The sequence below is a fragment of the Talpa occidentalis genome, unplaced genomic scaffold (assembly GCF_014898055.3).
Source record: "Talpa occidentalis isolate TD23 unplaced genomic scaffold, MPIMG_talOcc4v2.1 talOcc4.17, whole genome shotgun sequence".
In the NCBI taxonomy this organism is placed as follows: Eukaryota; Metazoa; Chordata; class Mammalia; order Eulipotyphla; family Talpidae; genus Talpa; species Talpa occidentalis.
Window position 1 is genome coordinate 12,072,678 of NW_023601754.1, and position 16,806 is coordinate 12,089,483.

Here is a 16,806-nt window from a genome sequence, read left to right on the forward strand (position 1 = left end):
CAGTTTTAAAAAGAAAGAAAATTCTGACATGTGCTACAACATGGATGAACGCTGAGGTCAGGATGCTAAGTGAAATAAGCCAGTCACAAAAAGACAAATACTGTGCGATTCTGCTTACATAACATATTTAGTCATATCTGTCAAAATCATAAAGACAGAAAGTGGAATGGTGGTTGCCAGGGGCTGGAAAATGAGAGAAGGGGGGAGTTATTGTTTGATTTGTGTAACGTTTCAGTTTTACAAGGTGAAGAGCCATGGGGATGGACGGTGGTGATGGTCACATGACAGCATGAGGGAATGTGTCTCATACTGCTGAACTGTGAACATTAAAATGGCTAAGATGGTAAATTTCATATTGTGTGCATTTTCACACAGGAAAAATGTATGTAAAAGATTCTGAGAAATCCTGCAATAAAGAAACCCATTTAGGCACGCTACATCCTGTTGGTCAAATTTATTAATATAAACATTAGGAAAACTTACCTAAGCATGTGTCCAAGTAGCTCATTCAGACTCAGAAGTAGGTTGGGGCAGCAAAGGGTTACTAAATGGGGTGAAGCACTGATCTAGAATATTCTAAATCTATTCTGAGACTGGCTTTTGGGTTTGGATTCCGTTTTAGCTGGAGATTAGAGAAAGGAATTGTTCTGTGACTGAATTGTAACCCTACAGAAGCTTCCAGACCAGTAGTCACCTGAGTCCACCTTCAAACACAAAAGGGGCTAGACCCAGCGTGAATCCCAGGCATGGATGTGGAAGCATCGTTCCTCTTGCCCTGCGGGTTCCAGTGGTGTGCCTACTCTACTCAAGGACCATACAGAATGACTACCTCGCTTCCTTTCACTGCCCATTGGAAAGAGTATTGTTTGACTATAGAAAATGTCTCACTTTTTTTTTTATTTTTTATTTTTTTTTATAAATAATAAATTTTATTTTATATTCCTCATACAATTGCAGCCCCCCATTCTGGCCCCAATCCCTCCCCTCCCGCCCCCCGCCCCCCAAAAAGTGTCTCTGGTTCATAGTTTTTTGTTGATTTTGATTTTCACTTTCTTATAGTTATTCATTTTCCTGGTCCCTTTAAATAAGTTTTCTAGATTCCTGCTATGAGTGAGACCATCCGGTATTTTTCTTTTTCTTTTTGGCTTATTTTGCTGAGCATGATCCCTTCCAGCGCCATCCATGTTGCTGCAAATTGCATGTGTTTATCTTTTTTGAATGCTGAGTAATATTCCATGGTGTATATGTACCACATCTTCTTGATCCAGTCATCTATTTTTGGGCATTTGGGCTGTTTCCAAAGCTTAGCTATTGTAAACAGTGCTGCTATAAACATAGGGGTGCAGGTGTTCTTTGGAATTGATGTTTCTGTGTCCTTTGGGTAAATACCTAGGAGTGGAATTGCTGGATCATATGGAAGCTCTATGTTTAGTAGGTCCAGAAATCTCCACACAGCTCTCCATAGTGGTTGGACCAGTTTGCACTCCCACCAGTGCAGAAGAGTTGCTTTTTCTCCACACCCTCAGTTAGCGGGGGTGGTGTGGCTCAGGACTGTTGCCCCAATAGCACACGCCCCTGGCTCCCAACAGTAGATCATGTGTGCTAACCTCCAGGAAGATGAAGGGCGTAGGCGCACAGCACACAAGATTCATAAAGCAGCTGTAAGTGGTTTCTTTATACTGTGTGAACACAGTTGGCAGATTTAGCTCCTCCTCGAGTACCTTCAGCAGGACTATTTTCTCAGCCTCCTTCTGCTTAAAGTTCTCCTGTAGGATCTGGAGCTGTTCTGAAGAGGCCTGCTGTGGACACTGAACTACCAGTGAGCCACATTTGTCATCCTGGATGTCACTGCCAATTTTGCCCATCACTATGGGGTCCCCAAAGAAGTCAAAGTGATCACCCTGTATCTGGAAGAACTCTCCCATCTTCAGTAGGATCTTCTTGGTGTTGGCATGCTCCTTCCCTGTCAGTGCTCACCCTGCACATGGCAGCAGCTACAGGAAGGTAGAAGGAGCAGAAAGTGGTCTTCTGCTTAACAATAGATTTGTACCTTTTTTCAGTGAATCTGCCAAGCCTTGGGGGGACTGTGATGACAAGGCTCTGTCTGATGGAAATTCTGCAGGAAGAGCTCCTTCAGGTTCAAGCAATAGGGCTATCCCCAGCAGGAGAGATTCAGCAGGTGGTAGACATATGCTCCCAGAAGCAGAGCCTCATTGATGCCATACAAACCTATGTTCAGTTCCTGATACCAGCAGGCCGCCTCCATTGGGTGAGGAATGAATCCATGATAGCATGTGACTCCAGGAAGAAAGTTTGGACCAGTTCACATACCAGCCCAGTCAGGGCCCACTGGAGACCCGGGCTCTATCAGCCCCTGGAATGCTACCAGCACTGCCAAACTAATGGCACGTGCCTCCAGTGGCATTGCACTACAGGACCTCCTCATGCCATGGGATAGCATCTCCTGTCCTGGGTAGCCCTGCTCACCCGTAGTCAGCACTTTAACAATCTGGGGGAAGAACTGGATAATGGTCTGCTTTTCTCATCACCATTCATTCTGAGAGGAATAAAGTAATCTGTTTCTGGATGCTGGTTCCCTGATCAGATGGTTTGTGGGATCATGACAAAGTCTTAGACAATAAATCATCAGAGTTTCTGAGGAAAAGGAATCTATCACAATTAGAATGACATATAAGGGCCTCCCTGGTGGCGCAAGGGGTTAAGCATCAGCACTATGAAGCAATCCGCAGCTACTGCAGCATGAATTCGATCCTAGACCAGAGAGGTGACCCACATGGCGCAGCAGAACTCTCATGTCTCTCCTGTTGCGCCCCTCAGCAGGGTGTTTCCATCAATCCACCTGTTCTGCTCCCCACTCTGTCCCTGGTGAATCCTCTCACTCCCCACCTTTGGCCTGTACCCCAATTCTTGTATACATAAATAAATATATCTCTTTAAAAAATGACACATAAAAACCCCTTGATAGTCACCCCTATAAAATGATTAATGTCTCCAGTTGGAATGCCTAATGTAGATTCTTTCATTTTGCTTTTAAAGCATATAGAATTTTTAAAGCCGCTGTATAGAACTAGGCAAATATATACATTTTACAGTTAGGAGTTTCCATGATAGATTTTTATTTCAAATGTAATAGAAACTGCAAATGTTTCTATAAAACAAGAACAAATAAAGAATAGAAGTGGCTGAATGAGCTGACAGTATAATCTCCATCTTAATATTAGAAACTTGTCACCTAAAAGAGAGTGAAAAAGGTTACTTTAAACAATAACTTTACCTATATGCTCCAAGGCCTATTCCAATAAGTCAGCAGAAGTATTATATACATATAACTGAGTGAACAATGACTGTAAAGATATTGTGTGTTCAAGGTACAGAGATGTCACAATCAATTTGTTGCACCATAATATTTTTATCAATGAGCTTATTTCTTTTTCCCAGTGATCTCTCACCTGTAGATATGAAGAAATGAAATAAGAGGTAGGAAGTTAATCAGATTAGGATCTCTGAATTTTTTTTTTAAAGATTTATTTATTTATGCATACAAGAGCTGGGGTATAGGCCAGAGGTGTGGGGGTGAGAGGATTCACCAGAGACAGAGTGGGGAGCAGAACAGGCAGACATACTGAAATACACTGCTGAGGTGTCAGGAGAAGTCTGCCTCGCCATGTGGGTTGCTCCCTGGCTGGCCGGGGATGGAACTTGTGCTGCAGAGGTTGCAGATAGCGTCATAAGTTGCGTCTTAACCCCTTGCACCACCAGGGAGGTCCAGGATCTTTGAATTTGATGGAAACATGAAAAGACTGGGAGGTTTCCAGGAATGGAATTGAAAAGTACATGAGTGGGACTTGCTTAAAGTGGGACTTGGTTAAGTGGAACAAATATTAAACTCCACATACTCTAATTCCGCAATGTCTAGAAAATATACCCGATGTCAGAAGCTTTAAGATGTAATCAACACTGACTGAGAAAACTTGAAAATAATAACAACACTATGATAATTAGGTGTACTATTATACCTAGTTTAAGAACAATTTAGCAAATATTTACAAAACATTTCCCCCACCTTTTAAGTTATGACTCTATAACTTATTTATGACCCCATAATTGTGGATATGTTTATTTTAATCTATAGAAGGTACAACACCAAGTGTGCACCCTAATGCAATCCCTGGGCTTTGGGTGATGAAGTGTCAATGTAAGTTCATCAATTGTAACAAATGTACCACACTGGTGGGGGATGTTGATAATTGGGGAGCCTATATATTTGTGGGTGTTGGTATATGGGAACACTGTACTTTACACTCAACTTTGATGTGAATGTAAAACTAAATATAAAACCTATTTTAAAAGAACTGGGGTTGTCTTTGGTCATCACTGCCAATGTTGGTCTGCCCGCTGCTCCAAGGTAACCAGTTATTGGTTTAATGCATGTCTGTCCCAGATGTTTGTTTTGTAATTACAAATACGTATCTATTGCTATCTATCTATCTATCTATCTATCTATCTATCTATCTATCTATCTATCTATCTATCTTCTGTCTGTCTGTCTATCTGCTAGAGAAAATGTATAATATAGTATGTGTGATCAGTTGTCTTGCACTCCTTCCTTTAGGTCATGATTCTTAAGTGACCCTTGATTAAAGCTTAAGTGATCATTAAGATGCTAATACTTTGTTTTGTGACTCTTTCATACATCATTTGTTAAAAAAAAAAAATCAAAAAATACCAAGATGCTAAGGATTTGGTTGTATAGATTAAAAACTTGGTTTGTTATTTTGAAAGCTGAAAGTCTGGAAAAAATTGCTGATGAGTTTCCACCATTTTTGAAAGTTGGAAAGGTCTGGAGCTAAGAATAGTGGATGCCATTTTGACAACTTGTGCTGTGGAACCTCAGGTGCCCATATTAATCTGAACCAATGAAGTTGGCATCACCCACATATCCAAGGTCAGGAGTTAATGCCTAGTTTTTGTTTATTTTTTTAAAGAGACTTACCCCTTTCCAGATGCAGTCTTTTTTTTAAAGACTTTTTATTTATTTATGCATACAAGAGCTGGGGTACAGGCCAGAGGTGTGGGGGGTGAGAGGATTCACCAGTGACAGAGTGGGGGACAGAACAGGCAGATTAACCAAAGTACACTGCTGAGGGGAGCAGCAGGCGAGTCAGGAGAGGTCTGCTGTGCCATGTGGGTTGCTCTCTGGACGGCTGGGGGGATCGAACTCGTGTTGCAGAGGCTGTGGACAGCTTCATAGGTTGCGTCTTAACCCCTTGCACCACCAGGGAGGCCCAATGCCTAGTTTTTAATGGGGAATTTGCCAGCTCCAGTGACTCCACATCATCAATCAGGTAGTGGGCCCTCAGTAGGAGTAGTGGAAACGAAATCACCTTTACTTGCAGGTAGGCCACCACCAAAACCTGTTGTACCAGCTCATAAAGCTAAAAGAGGAGCTCTACCAGTTAGAAGTAGTAGGATGACATTCCCAGTCTTGTAACCAAAGCAATGGAGTATGCATTAGCCTGGTAGCACAGTAAGAGCTGAAAATTCAGCTGCTACACTAAGACAGAGCTAGCAGACTTCGACAGGTTTCCTTCAGTTACTTATATAACCATTGGATGGCTGTCTCATACTTCATTTAGAAGCCTTAAAAGATGCTTGAGATATGTTTTAAAGACACACACACACACACACACACAATAGGATTTTGTGTTTTCTGTGGTGTGCATGCTCACAGATAAAAAACCCAGCATTGATTGCTGTAAATTATATAACTGAGCTTATGGGGAAACTTCATGGTCTTCATGAGTTGAGAGGGTGAGTGAAGGATAACTATACAGCTGCTTCTAATAAGACATAAACATTACATTTAACAATTTGAATTATTATGGTCTTTTAATTTAGATAGTATTTCTCTGAATTATCCTTGTTTATATACATCCTGTGATGGACTGTCATCTTTCATTATTCTAAAATCAAAGTGGTCTTTTTAAAAAAAACCCACTAAATATTAAAATAAAAAGGTAATTGTGAGATTTGAAGCTCCTAAGGATTGCTCCATTTTTTTCTATAATAAATACCGTCTTTCCCAAGAGTGATAGTTATGTCCTAGCTATTGTCCCTCTAATTGTAACTTCAGAATCAAGATGTTGACATGAACCAGGCTGCTATTTGAAGTACATGTATATTATAAATTATCTTATTTGTGTGAGACTTTTACCTGTTATTATCTTTTCTAAGAAAACAAAGTCCCTATTATTCCTAATCCAAAGCACAAAGGAATTAAGAAAGTGTAATAAATTTTAAAATTATTTAAAATGAAAAATTTGATAGATGCAGTATTTTTAACTTGTTTGATATGACTTATACCTATTGTCTACATAGCTTTAAATTACAATAATCAGTTTAACATTGGCATGACTGGCAAAGAAAATTAAACTTTAAGAGAATTTTAAACTAAAGAAACCCTATGAAATAGATTTCTTGTTAATGAACTTTACCAGTCATATGTACAAAGAAAAAAATGTAATTATTGGTGGTCCAACATCCAGAGGTTGGCCTGGCATCTTCAGCTAGGTCATGCTGTTCTTCTAGTGAACAGAAACAAGTTCACAGAACATCAGTGTCAGACAGGGCCACACTGTGGTTAAGCAAGACACACACAAAGCACTTGGGAGTCGTGTCTGAATACAATTAAAACCTGCACACCACACAAGACATAGACAACCAGTTGTCCCTTCTCCTTGTCAATCTGGGTGACTGCTGCCTCTTTTAGCACTCACAGCTTCAGGCCCACTCTGGCCTGCCCTTCTTATAATTAAATTTTATTAATGTATCCAATCATAGACTTATCCTTGCTTTAGACAGCCACATAACATCAGACCAAGAACAAACCTCCACTTCTCTGAAGCCACATCAAAAGCACCAAACACAAGTGCAAATCCTATAAGTTCCTCTAGCACCCTCTTATTAAGATGGCCCAGATTCCCCTGCTGTGTGTTCCCCTCTGCAGTGAGCAATCAACCCAACTTGTTCGTGACAGGTGTGTTCTTGGTTGTATTCAGCTAGCCAATACTGACAGGGGTTTTTCTTTAAAACTTACAAAAAAAGGGCTCCTGCCCCCAAATAACTCAGAGGTCACACCTCATTTATGATTGTACCTCACAGTGGATTTAGATCGCCTTCCCAACATTTACTTTCCATTTCTCTTGGGAACCATCACTAATTTCATTTCACTCATCCAGGTAAGTACTGCCCACACTCTTGGTTTTCAGGGGCTCCAAGACAGTATGAGGCCAGTGTAGACCTATTCTCACTGGGCCCTGGGAGTTTCTGGGGCCACCCTACAGGGCTCTCTGAGCTGGTGCCAAGCACTTTCCCTATTAACTCCCCAGGGTTGGGGAGTAGTCCATGTCCTACTTACACAGACCCAGCAGCCTAAAGCCTTTAGCAGCCTGTTGGTATAGGAGGGCAGATGGATTGGAGCTGGACACAGTATCATTGTTCCCAGGTTAAAAAGATGCAGCTTTTTGTTTGCTAAAACTGGAATACTAACATAAATATAAGTTTCTTAACATGTGTGTTTGCTTAAGACGTTACCTTACTGACTTCAGCAGCTGCTGTATTACTTAACATAATGATACCAAATATATTCATGTATAGGCTCCAAACTGCTCCAAATTTCTTGAACTGACCTTTACTAGCCTGTCTAAGGTAAGAATGCATGTTTTCTTTTACTCTTTATAATCAGGCTTTGAGACTATTTTGGAAGAAGAGTCAAGTTTTCTTGGGTGGCATTGTTATTTCAAGGATTAAATAATATACTTAATACCAAAACTCTTTAGGGAAGGACTTCTAAGATATGATTTTAATTGTCACTGTCTACTAAGTAACCTATTAACTTTAAAGTAATGACAGGTTTATTACTTCCAAACAAATTAATATAGAAGCTGAAATGTAAAACACACCTATAAAATGCATCTAGTAATAAATCTATTCAATACAACTCTAAAAATATAAGGGTGTGTGTTTTGTTGATGCATGTATACATTTTGCTCTCAGTAGAGTCATCCCATATGTAACAAACTGAAGCAATGAAGTGGTTTGCACCCAGCCCTGGGTGTGGGGACATCCTTGCTGACCAATGCCTCTAATACATAAAATTGTCAGTCAAGCACTGAGCATTCAGCAAAAGCTCCTTTTTTATACTTAAAATATCTTTTTAAAAAGAAGAGCCTGAGAAATCTTTTATGTTTAAATTAAGTTGTTTGCTTTGGCAAAGAAGGCTACAACTATTTTTTTAATGAAAAATTCAAAGCAACATATTAAAAAACAAAGTACAAAACACCTAAAATAAAAAGGGAAACTCTTTTCCCATCCCACATCCCTCTAGGCTTATTCTCCAGAGAACATACCTATTAATAGTGTATCCTTCTAGAGAATTTTGTATGCATTTATAAATGTATGTGTATATATCATTTTTAAAAACCAGAAATAGGACCACATTTTATACAGTGTTCTTTCACTTAATAATACATTCAGCAGCACAGATAATGTTTTCTCAATGGTTGCACATTATTATTCCAATGCATGAACATACCACAATTTATCTAAAAAGTCCCCCACTTATGAACATTATTTTGGTTGTTTTTCTCTATTTTTACCCACATTGTCACAAAGTGAAAGTAAACATTGTCATACAAATATTTTTGTGTATTTGTGTAAGTGCATCTGTGGAATAAATTCCTACAAGTGAAACTGTGCCCAAGGTTTAGACAGGTATTAAGTAGTTTAAGAGCAACTGTCAAATTGTTTTCTAAGAAGGCTGCACTAATTAAGCTCTCATCTGTGCTATAAAATACTGCATGCTTGCCCTCAGCTAGCCAAGGCTGTGTTTTTGACTTTTCTTTTTTGTCTTTGTCAATTTAATAGGTAGAAAATGGTATTTCCGCCCCCCCTCTCTCTTTGTGTGTGTGTGTGTGCGTGCGTGTGCATGTGTGTGTATGAGAAAGAGAGAGAATCTTAACCTGTACAAAATGACTGCAAGGTTGCTGTCATTTCTGAAGATGGTGACCCAATAAAATGAAATCAGGTAGTAACTTACAGATTTATTTCAAAAGTTTATCCTTATTTCCAGGGATGATTAATTGGCTTTGCAGCCTAAATTGGAAGGATTAATTATATACTGAGCAACTTCTGTGTCACTCTCTGATTACTCCTTGATCTTAAAATGTCAAGCTAAGAATTAAGGGAACTATCCAGATAGCATAAGGAGCAATTATAATTTTGATTCACTTATTTAGAAATGTCAGCACATATCATTGGAAATCTTGCTAATGATGACAATTCATATTATATGTTTATGTGAAACACACATTCTCAGGAATAAGTTAGAGAAGTGAGTACAATAAACTTTCAATCTTTTTTTATCTCCTATGAATAGTTTTGGAAGGCATTACTGCCATTAAAGAAATTTTAAATCCCTTACTGTTGCAAATGTACTGAAGTACATTTAAATAACCTTTATATTTTGGGTTTTTAAAAAAATTTATTCATGTATACAAGAACTGGGGTACAGGCCAGATGTGTAGGAGGCTGAGAGGATTCACCAGAGACAAAGTGGGGAATAGAACAGGCAGATAGACTGAAATACACTGCTGAGGGGAGCAGCGGGCAAGACAGGAGAGGTCTGCCATGCCATGTGGGTATCTCCCCGGCCAGCTGGGATGGAACCCGTGCTGCAGAGGCTGTGGACAGCTTCACAGCACTGTGCTCTACAGCCTACGCCACCGGGGAGGCCCTAACCTTTATATTTTGGAAGAGCTTTAGATTAATAGGAAAATTGCAAATACAGTACCAACAGTTCCCATATATCCCATTCCTACTTTCCTTATCAATACCTCACAGTATGGCACATTGGTCACAATTAAGGAGCCAATATTGATACACTCTGATTAACTGAAGTTCTTACTTTATTCATATTTCCTTAGTTTTTCTGTAATATCCTTTTTCTGTTCCAAGATCTCATGTTACATTTAGATCTCACGTTACATTTAGTGGGCATATCAGCTTAAGCTCCTCTTGGCTGTGACAGTTTTTCAGACTTTCCTTGTTTTTGATTACTTTGCCAGTTTTAAGAAAACTGGTTAGTTATTTTGTAGAATGACCTTCAGTTGGGATTTGTGTGATGTTTTTCCCATGATTAGTCTGGGGTTAAGAATGTGGCAGGCAGGATGGCGATGGAGGGAATATGGACTTTTCAGCATATCATCCAAATTGTCATATCACACTGTCAATAATCACTATTGCTGCTGACCTTGATTTCTTGCTGAGTAAAATGCACTTAAAAATGTCCTGGGTTGGGTCTCCCTGGTGGCACAAGAGGTTAAGCACAGCAGTATGAAGCTATCCGCAGCCTCTGCAGCACAAGTTCAATCCCTGGCCAGGGAGCTACCCACATGGCACAACAGACCTCACCTGCCTCGCCCACTGCTCCCCTCAGCAGTGTATTTCAGTCAGTCTGCCTGTTCTGCTCCCCATTCTGTCTCTGGTGAGTCCACTTACCACCCACCCTGGTCCCACATCTGGCCTGTACCCCAGTTCTTGTATGCATAAATAAATAAATCTTTTTAAAAATGTCTTGGGGCCTCCCTGGTGGCACAGGCGGTTCAGAGCAGTGCTGTGGAGCTGTCTGCAGCCTCTGCAGTGCCGGTTCGATCCCCGCTGGCCATGGAGCAACCCACATGGTGGGGCAGACCTCTCCTATCTCACCCACTGCTCCCCTCAGCAGTGTGCTTCATCAGTCTGCCTGTTCTGTTCCCTGCTCTGTCTCTGGTGGATCCTCTCACCCTCCCGCACATCTGGCCTGGACCCCGGTTCTTGTATAAATAAATCTTTAAAAAAAAAATGTCCTGGGTTGGCATAAGTAAGGATATAGGACATAAGTTGAGTCCTAAGGGTTTACAAAGTAAACTGGTGATGAAGCTGAGTATTGGTGGTGGTGGGTGGGGGTGGGGAGGTGTTGGTTCTCCCTGGGAGACATTGTCAAGGGAGAGAAAGAACTCTATGCAGAAAGTAATGAACTTTGAAGCAATATTGGAAATGACAAATACCTTGCTCAAAATGACCCCGTTGTGGTACTATCACACTTCACAGAGGAGGAAATTGAGACTTGGTGCCAAGGAGACAGGTAAGCTGAGATGCAATCCATGCAGTCTGGCCACAGGATGCAGGCTCTTACCACGTTGCAGACTGCCTCACTAATGCTACCTTTTATCTTCCGGCTCCCAGATCACCAGTGCAAGTAGGCCTCTTTCCTTTGGTTTATTGGCTAGTGGACTTCTTTTCAAGAACTTGATTTGGACAGGTGATAAAAAGCAGGAGCTGTGAGATTCAGGGTGAGACCCCAAAATGAGAGCTGGCGGAATCCTGGAGTGACTCGTGCCATCCCATGCTCTGGGTGGGGCTCCTGCTGTGCCAGCAGCTGGAGTCTCTCAGGGTGCATTTTGGGCACGACCCTTGACTAGTGTTGCCAGACTTAGCAAATTAAAAATGCAAGATCCCCACTTACATTCAAATTTCAAATTTCAGATTATCTAGAAATAAGTCTGTTCCAACTGAAATCTCAATTTGCCTGGGCATCCTTATTTTATCTGCCGCCCACCTCTTGGCTCATAGGCCCAGCTCTGGTTCCCCAGTCTTACAGTTTGTGAGTTATGTCTCATTCATAAATCTCTTTCCTGCTTAAAATAGATGTGGTGGAGTCTGTTGTGGACCAGTGAAAGCCCTTACACCCTGACTCAATCAATGTGGGAAGATGAATGGAAGATGAGGAAGGTTGTTTTCAAAAAGAATGGGAAAGAAAACAATTCTTTGTGTAAAAGAATAGCACACTGTGCTTAATATGTGAAATGCCTTTATGGAAAATTCCACTTCAAGTGTCATTAGGAAACAAGTCATAACATCTGCTTGCTTCACGTACTCTTGCTATGTGACTGAACTGTATAGGCTTCGGAATCAATTTGGAATAGCTTTGAACCTGTACTTTATAGATGAGTAATTGGAGATTTACAAAAGTTCTGCATCTTTCCTACACTCACACAGCAAAGGTGGAGGGAGGACAAAGGTTTCCAGAGTCACAGATGCTAGTCCCACTACTCCAAATTCCAATGCCAGAAAACACTGGTTATACTACACACAGCACATACTAAAATATGAGGACATAAGAGGGCAGGAATCGGACCTAACAATTTAGTGTGTCCTTACACGGTGTATGAAATAAGACACCAATTAAATGGGTGGATAGAAAAGCAGAATCAGGTTTTTGGTTTGTTTGTCTCCCCACCACCGCCCCCCAAAAGCAGTCACTTAAGGATTAATGTACCTAGCATTAATGTATGTTGAACACATTAAATTTCTGCCAATTCAAAGTCAATGTCTAAATGACAGGCCATAATGAGGCGGGTAGAGGGGGTGAGTTTCTTTCATCAAGATCCATGTAGCTCATCTGGACTCCCAACCAATGCAACAATTCCCTCGACAGCATGCTGATCAGATGCTACCAAGAGAACTCTTTAGGAGACCAGGGCTCACTACCTTGCTGGTCAATTTTAAGTCTCTCCTAGTATAATCCAAACCTGCCACTATTCTTGCATCCTGCTGAAGGCACCCTGATCTTTAATTCCAAATAAGGTGGGTCTGGGCTGCCTCCCCCAACATTCTCATGGATTTCCAGGGATCCACTACTGATGTAGTCAGTCTAGGCCACAGTTTGCTTGTTTGCACCTCTGCACTCACATTCATTGTCTTTTCTCACAGGTCATGTCACTCCATCCTGACCTTATTCCTCTTCTTTCATTCCCCCAAACACCAGCGACCCAAAGTCACTGTGTTTGGCAGACTTCCTGGAGGGTTAGTGGTAGCTGAAAGTGACTGTGGTATAGAACAGGAAATAATTTCAAATTTAACACCATGTGTTACTGTGCCAAAAAATTTTTTGGTCATTCCTCACCTCAGCAAATTTCTCACTCAGCATGTCTCTGCATCCGACTAGGCCTTCTGCCAGATCGCTCTTCCCCAACCCTCCTCACCTTCTTCCTTCTCTCCATAGCTCCCCAGTAAACGTGAAAATTCCTCTCATCTCATTAATCAGGGAAGTTGAGTTTTAAGAATTGAGCTTTAAATTTTGTATCTTCTCTCTGACCCCACCTTTCATACCCAGAGTCTCAACAAGTTATTTCCCTAAGCAGAATGTGTCTTACATTAAACCCACAATATGTGAAAGTCATTGCAATGAATTGTTTTAATTTTTTTCTTGCTACACTTATTTTGAATTGAAATCTGCTTCCTACTAGCCTATTTCTATGAACCCTACTTGTGATTTCAGGAACCGCAGAATAGATCTAATTGACTTCGAGTCACTAAAAGTCAGTTTTTCACATCTTCTCTGTACTTTCTCTTTACTAGGTCAAATTTTGCAATCATTTTTCATTTATATCTTTTCCATGCTCCTCACCACCTGTTATTTCTTCAAACACTGGTCCTCTAAATATGCCCCAGAACTAAACAGAATGACCCAAAAGTAGACATGAAGAGAACCTCAATCTCTTTCCATTTTATTAACTTTTGGCCACAAGTGATATTGTTGGTCCATACTGACCAACCTTAGCTAAAGTCTGTTTCTTTTTTCATACAGACTCTCTCATGGTGTACTCCTATAGTTAATTACTTCTAGCTAACCGCAGACTTCGTATTCATTCTTTATATAACTCAGGCTTTTAGTCTGGATCCATAGTTGGGTGACTTTTAAAATCCTTTTTTTTTTTTCAACCAGGCATAATTAATTCAGTTGATTTTCTGATATAAAAATGATGTGGTGGCCAACAGAAGAGTCTGGGTTCTCTGTGGGGAGGCTTGCCCAGGTGGTCAGTGAATTCCTGATAGGAGACTTGGTGAATGGTCTTTCCAGAGGTTTAGGATGAGATAGCTGTAGGTCTTGGAGACTGCATTGAAGATGGTCTTGGCAAAGTTGCCCAGGGTGCAGTGCAGCCCCTGGCAGAAGTGTAGCAGGCATCAGTATCAGCCATCATCAGCAGCTTCCTGAGTACAGGGGCTGAGATGATGCTAGTGCCTCTGGGGGCAGGGATGAGGTGCACCAGCACAGAGCCACAGTGACCGGTCACCTTGCAAGGAACGGTGTGGGGCTTGCTGATCTTGTTGCCTCAGCAGCCTCACTGCACAGGGACAACAGCAAGCTTAGCCAGGATGATGGCCCCTTGGATGGCAGTGGCTACCTCCTTGGACCATTTAATACCCAGCCAAAATGTCTGTTGTAAAACCGCTGGTGACAAATGCCTTGAACCTGGTCCACTGGCCAGAGTGGGTCTGCTTTTGCATACCCACGGAAATAATCTTCAAAACTTCAACCATGAAGGATGGCCCCAGGAAACAAATCAATGATCACATCTTCCTTGATGAGCAAGGAGAAGAGAGATCTCCTCCAGTGACTTGATCTTCATGTCCTTGACTAAGCAGCCCAGCAGCCCAGGCCCACTGCTGAAGCCTCTGATGAAGCTGCTGAGGCTGTTTCCTCTCTGGGACCTCCAGAGCACCGCATCAATGGCCGTTTGGTGTATTCCGGGAGAAGCAGCTAAAACCTTGATTAATTATCCAATACATCCAATTATCCAACAAATGAATTATCTTGGCTCTGTTTCATCAAACAATCTTAAATGAGGAAGTTTTCCTATGAGCCATCCATCAGGGACTGTTGCATATTCTTCCTGTTAAAGCAATGTGATCAAGTGAAATAAGTCAGACTAGCCTATATGAAACCTGGTTTTCAGGCCGGTTCTGCCATTCTTTCTATGACCTGGGGCATAATGTCTCTGGGCTATCGTCTTATCAATTGTAAAATGGATTGTGTCCCTGGGAGGGTTGGTGTGAAGGTCAAGGTGAACGTACATAAAAAGACAAACACTTGACTTCAATTTAGCAGCTTAATTTTATTTTCTCCTTATTTTAGCTTCTGCCTTCCTCATTCACTTCATGGATATTGGTAGAATCCGCTGAACCACCTTATTGATCTGGCTTCTAGATTTATTCTGATAACATCCATCTTCTTTATTTATAACTATGTCATAATTAAGTTTCTTATTTAACTTAAATTTTAAATTAATGTTAAATTTCTCACAGATAATGTCAGCAATAATTTGTGAGAAATGTTCATATTCAAAAAGTCAAGGAGCATGAGTTCAGATGACTTTTCTTTACGATGCTATTTATTTGTTCAAGTATTGACTCCAGGGTGAATTACAGGTAAGCAGATCTCTCATTTCACAACTAGACAAACAGGTATAGACTAGTCTGGATTAACCTTTATCCACATACTCCTGATGAAGGGATCGGTTCTCTGAATCTGGAGCTCGGCTGCCACCTAGTGTTAATAAGCTCTCAGCTTTAAAGAAGTAAACACTCAGGAAGCCCCAACTCTAAAAATTGCACCTTGAGCTCCTGAAGCATTCTCTATTTCAGGATTTCCAAACTGTCAAAATCTCTTGTGGAGAAAACTATTAATAAGAGTACATCCTCAGTTTGTAGTGCACAAATGTTTAAACACTGCTGAATCAAACATGTTCAAATAATTTTCAGAAAAAGAAAACCAAGGTTGGTTGCTTTACGGTTCCCATGCCAGCAAACACTTCAATTCCTGGGACATTTTCCTGATAGGAAAGAAAACCGAGCTTGACCTTTTCTTTCTTTCTTCCATTTCTGATCCCCATTAGGAGAAAGAGGAGAGAAAACACGGAAACCCGTCTTGGGAGGTGCTCTCCATGAACAATTCTCTCTAAATTAAGAAAGTGAGCAAAGAAAGTAAGGTCTGGCTAGGTCCCAGAGTAACTTCCAGTTTGGACAGAAAGACAGTTTGGGCCACTTTACACTGGCAAAACCTTCAATTTTCTGAAAGCCCTGTGGGAGACAGAGGTTTCCTGGATGACAATCCAGAGCCAGGACAGCAAAATTCTGAGCACAGTGAGAAAAGATATTCTTGCCTAATTGTTTTCTCATTCTTTATATTGTGTCTTGGTTTAATACAGCAAAATAAAGGTAGTGGCTAGGGATTGTTTAGAGATCTATGCCACTTTAAGAGAAAATTTTTTTATGAAAGTTGGGTACTCATATTTGCCCCTTTCTTGCCTTTTTCTGATAGTCCAATCTGGACGTTTATTCATGGTCTTCCATATACTAAAGGCATCCTCCCTTGTGGCATCTGCTTTGAAGGTAATGTCCCGTTTCTCAGGATCAGTTGTATAGTTTTCATTGCTTTTTAACAACATTGGAAATAATTATGTCCACTATAAGGGAACCAAATTGAAGGGTGAAAATTGGCATGAGAAGACATGTTCATTAAGTATCAGCCATCCTTCCAGTATCAGCGAACCCTGGGCTGACGGCAATCCTGTCGAGTGTACCCCCTAAATCTGACTCTTCCTCCCTTGGGTCTTTCTCACTACCGATTAAAGGGCAATGAATGCTCTTGAGGCAGCAGCCTGGCTTCACATCTGCTTGCTTATGGAAAGCCTGCAAGTCATGTTAACTGCTGCAAGCCTCAACTCTAAAACATGTCTCAATGTTGATGAAAGCTGTGACAGTGTTCCACGTGTGAGCCCTTAGTGTCTCTGCTTGCCAGGCAGGGACGGACACTAGTGCGTGGTTCTTCTGAGGAGGGAGAAGTCAGGGTCTTGGTATTCATGTTAGGTGATGACTATGCTGATTAAAGATTGAATCTGGCTC

At 41.0% G+C, this 16,806-nt stretch overlaps 1 protein-coding gene and 2 pseudogenes across 1 annotated transcript in view; all 3 read right to left on the minus strand.

Annotated features, from left to right (window-relative positions):
• Window positions 1-16,806, minus strand: part of WDR59 (WD repeat domain 59) — a 136,773-nt gene that overhangs the window by 16,951 nt on the left and 103,016 nt on the right. The window lies entirely within an intron of this gene.
• On the minus strand, window positions 1,527-2,319 carry LOC119250307 (farnesyl pyrophosphate synthase-like; annotated as a pseudogene).
• On the minus strand, window positions 10,823-15,266 carry LOC119249075 (40S ribosomal protein S2-like; annotated as a pseudogene).